Raw genomic sequence first — 5,000 nt, 5'->3', positions numbered from 1 at the left:
AAGGAAAAAAAAACTTTAACTTTTTTTTGACCACCAGGGGTGGGGGGGTCTCATGCCCCATCGGGTGCCCGCCCCGAGTGCCTCTCAGGCGGATACATTTTCACCCGTGTGCGGGAGACACATATGGTGCATGGTCCGTGTATACACCATATGTGTAGTATGGGCAAAACCACTGTAAAGTCATACTGCCATTGACTTCCATTCATTTTCCCAGGATGACTTATATACTCTATGGTAGCTGTCTGGTGGACTGGGGGCCGCGACAATGTTACGCTTGTAAGTCAGAAGCTGGGAAATGCACTGCGAAGCTGGGAAAACCGTTTTTCGAGCTCATTTTCGGTTCCGCCCAACGGATTTTGATCAAAATAGGCTCATTCGAAAGGTATTAACCGGGGGCACACGGAAAACCGGGACTAATAACGCGCACGTGCGCGTGCGCGAAACGGGAAGCAAAAGAAAACTTCAATCGGAGCTACAACCGTGAACCGTCGCAGATAGGGCGGAAATTTCAACGCACGTCGCTGCGTCTCACTCCAACTTAAATAACAAAACTGTCCCCAGCGAAATCGGTTGGATAAAACGGAAACGGGAAGCGAAAGAAAACGTTAAACGTCAACACCGAAATGGCTATCGTCAATTCCAATGTGAAAACAACTCGCACGTATGTGTCTTACTCTAAAGCAGTGTATAAAACTATCCCCAGCCAAATCAGAGCTACGCAACGAAAACGGGAAGCGAAACAAAACTTTAAACGGAGCTACCGAATTGGAAATCATCAATCCTGGGAAAATAACAACTCACACGTGTGCCCCTTATTCTAACTTGAATTTAGAAACCGTCCTCAACAAAATCCCACGTTCGGGTGAATAACTGTGAATTTTAAGGCACATGCCTCTCTGGGCTGGGAGAGTGCATTCAAATAGGAGAAATTGGCTTCATTTAGAGGCATCTCCACTTAGGGACGTCGTAGCACCTTAACTCGGGTGGCGTTGGAAAGGTCTGGTCCAGGGGAACACGGGCGTGTCAAGTTTGCCACGCGCACGCGCATCCCCGCTAAACAGGGGCCAAAACAAAACTTTAAACGGAGCTACCGAATTGGAAACCATCAATCCTGGGAAAATAACAACTCACACGTGTGCCCCTTATGCTAACTTGAATTTAGAAACCGTCCTCAACAAAATCCCACGTTCGGGCGCAAAACTGCACGTTTGAGGCCACATTTTCAATGATGCTGGAAACTTACATTCAAAGCTGGGAAAATGTGCTCATCTACAGGCATCCCCACTTAGGGACGTCGTAGCACCTTGACTCGGGTGGCGTTGGAAAGGTCTGGTCCAGGGGAACACGGGCGTGTCAAGTTTGCCACGCGCACGCGCATCCCCGCTAAACAGGGGCCAAAACAAAACTTTAAACGGAGCTACCGAATTGGAAACCATCAATCCTGGGAAAATAACAACTCACACGTGTGCCCCTTATGCTAACTTGAATTTAGAAACCGTCCTCAACAAAATCCCACGTTCGGGCGCAAAACTGCACGTTTGAGGCCACATTTTCAATGATGCTGGAAACTTACATTCAAAGCTGGGAAAATGTGCTCATCTACAGGCATCCCCACTTAGGGACGTCGTAGCACCTTGACTCGGGTGGCGTTGGAAAGGTCTGGTCCAGGGGAACACGGGCGTGTCAAGGTTGCCACGCGCACGCGCATCCCCGCTAAACAGGAGCCCAAACAAAACTTTAAACGGGGCTACGGAAAAGGGGAGAGCTTTTTCGGGGACAAACACCACTCACGTCGGTGCCCCCTGTTCCAACTTGAATTTAGAAACCGTCCTCAACAAAATCCCACGTTCGGGTGAATAACTGTGAATTTTAAGGCACATGCCTCTCTGGGCTGGGAGAGTGCATTCAAATAGGAGAAATTGGCTTCATTTAGAGGCATCCCCACTTGGGGACGTCGTAGCACCTTAACTCAGGTGGCGTTAGAAAGGTCTGGTCCAGGGGAACACGGGCGTGTCATGTTTGCCACGCGCACGCGCATCCCCGCTGAACAGGAGCCCAAACAAAACTTTAAACGGGGCTACGGAAAAGGGGAGGGCTTTTTCGGGGACAACCACCACTCACCTCGGTTCCCCCCATCCCAACTTGAATTTAGAAACCGTCCCCAGCCAAATCCCACGTTCGGGGGCAAAACTGCTCGTTTGAGGCCACATTTTCAATGATACTGGAAACTTACATTCAAAGTTGGGAAAAGGTGTTCATTTACAGGCATCTCCACTTAGGGACGTCGTAGCACCTTAACTCAGGCGGCGTTAGAAAGGTCTGGTCCAGGGGAACACGGGCGTGTCAAGGTTGCCACGCGCACGCGCATCCCCGCTAAACAGGAGCCCAAACAAAACTTTAAACGGGGCTACGGAAAAGGGGAGAGCTTTTTCGGGGACAAACACCACTCACGTCGGTGCCCCCTGTTCCAACTTGAATTTAGAAACCGTCCTCAACAAAATCCCACGTTCGGGTGAATAACTGTGAATTTTAAGGCACATGCCTCTCTGGGCTGGGAGAGTGCATTCAAATAGGAGAAATTGGCTTCATTTAGAGGCATCCCCACTTGGGGACGTCGTAGCACCTTAACTCAGGTGGCGTTAGAAAGGTCTGGTCCAGGGGAACACGGGCGTGTCATGTTTGCCACGCGCACGCGCATCCCCGCTGAACAGGAGCCCAAACAAAACTTTAAACGGGGCTACGGAAAAGGGGAGGGCTTTTTCGGGGACAACCACCACTCACCTCGGTTCCCCCCATCCCAACTTGAATTTAGAAACCGTCCCCAGCCAAATCCCACGTTCGGGGGCAAAACTGCTCGTTTGAGGCCACATTTTCAATGATACTGGAAACTTACATTCAAAGTTGGGAAAAGGTGTTCATTTACAGGCATCTCCACTTAGGGACGTCGTAGCACCTTAACTCAGGCGGCGTTAGAAAGGTCTGGTCCAGGGGAACACGGGCGTGTCAAGGTTGCCACGCGCACGCGCATCCCCGCTAAACAGGAGCCCAAACAAAACTTTAAACGGGGCTACGGAAAAGGGGAGAGCTTTTTCGGGGACAAACACCACTCACGTCGGTGCCCCCTGTTCCAACTTGAATTTAGAAACCGTCCTCAACAAAATCCCACGTTCGGGTGAATAACTGTGAATTTTAAGGCACATGCCTCTCTGGGCTGGGAGAGTGCATTCAAATAGGAGAAATTGGCTTCATTTAGAGGCATCCCCACTTGGGGACGTCGTAGCACCTTAACTCAGGTGGCGTTAGAAAGGTCTGGTCCAGGGGAACACGGGCGTGTCATGTTTGCCACGCGCACGCGCATCCCCGTTGAACAGGAGCCCAAACAAAACTTTAAACGGGGCTACGGAAAAGGGGAGGGCTTTTTCGGGGACAACCACCACTCACCTCGGTGCCCCCCATCCCAACTTGAATTTAGAAACCGTCCCCAGCCAAATCCCACGTTCGGGGGCAAAACTGCACGTTTGAGGCCACATTTTCAATGATACTGGAAACTTACATTCAAAGTTGGGAAAAGGTGTTCATTTACAGGCATCCCCACTTGGGGACGTCGTAGCACCTTAACTCAGGCGGCGTTAGAAAGGTCTGGTCCAGGGGAACACGGGCGTGTCAAGGTTGCCACGCGCACGCGCTTCCCCGCTGAACAGGAGCCCAAACAAAACTTTAAACGGGGCTACGGAAAAGGGGAGGGCTTTTTCGGGGACAACCACCACTCACCTCGGTGCCCCCCATCCCAACTTGAACTTAGAAACCGTCCCCAGCGAAATCCCACGTTCGGGCGAATAACTGTGAATTTTAAGCCCCTTTTCCTCTCAAGCTGGAAACGTGCAAAGTTGGGAAAAGGTGTTCATTTACAGGCATCTCCACTTAGGGACGTCGTAGCACCTTAACTCAGGCGGCGTTAGAAAGGTCTGGTCCAGGGGAACACGGGCGTGTCAAGGTTGCCACGCGCACGCGCATCCCCGCTGAACAGGAGCCCAAACAAAACTTTAAACGGGGCTACGGAAAAGGGGAGGGCTTTTTCGGGGACAACCACCACTCACCTCGGTGCCCCCCATCCCAACTTGAATATAGAAACCGTCCCCAGCCAAATCCCACGTTCGGGGGCAAAACTGCTCGTTTGAGGCCACATTTTCAATGATACTGGAAACTTACATTCAAAGTTGGGAAAATGTGCTCATCTACAGGCATCCCCACTTGGGGACGTCGTAGCACCTTGACTCAGGCGGCGTTAGAAAGGTCTGGACCAGGGGAACACGGGGGTGTCAAGTTTGCCACGCGCACGCGCTTCCCCGCTGAACAGGAGCCCAAACAGAACTTTAAACGGGGCTACGGAAAAGGGGAGGGCTTTTTCGGGGACAACCACCACTCACCTCGGTGCCCCCCATCCCAACTTGAATATAGAAACCGTCCCCAGCCAAATCCCACGTTCGGGCGAATAACTGTGAATTTTAAGCCCCTTTTCCTCTCAAGCTGGAAACGTGCAAAGTTGGGAAAAGGTGTTCATTTAGAGGCATCTCCACTTAGGGACGTCGTAGCACCTTAACTCAGGCGGCGTTGGAAAGGTCTGGTCCAGGGGAACACGGGGGTGTCAAGGTTGCCACGCGCACGCGCTTCCCCGCTGAACAGGAGCCCAAACAAAACTTTAAACGGGGCTACGGAAAAGGGGAGGGCTTTTTCGGGGACAACCACCACTCACCTCGGTGCCCCCCGTCCCAACTTGAACTTAGAAACCGTCCCCAGCGAAATCCCACGTTCGGGCGAATAACTGTGAATTTTAAGCCCCTTTTTCTCTCAAGCTGGAAACGTGCAAAGTTGGGAAAAGGTGTTCATTTAGAGGCATCTCCACTTAGGGACGTCGTAGCACCTTAACTCAGGCGGCGTTGGAAAGGTCTGGTCCAGGGGAACACGGGGGTGTCAAGGTTGCCACGCGCACGCGCATCTCC

The sequence above is a fragment of the Osmerus mordax genome, unplaced genomic scaffold (assembly GCF_038355195.1).
Source record: "Osmerus mordax isolate fOsmMor3 unplaced genomic scaffold, fOsmMor3.pri Scaffold_88, whole genome shotgun sequence".
Taxonomy (NCBI): Eukaryota; Metazoa; Chordata; class Actinopteri; order Osmeriformes; family Osmeridae; genus Osmerus; species Osmerus mordax.
The sequence above is the reverse complement of the archived record's forward strand: the minus strand, read 5'-3'. Positions refer to the sequence as shown.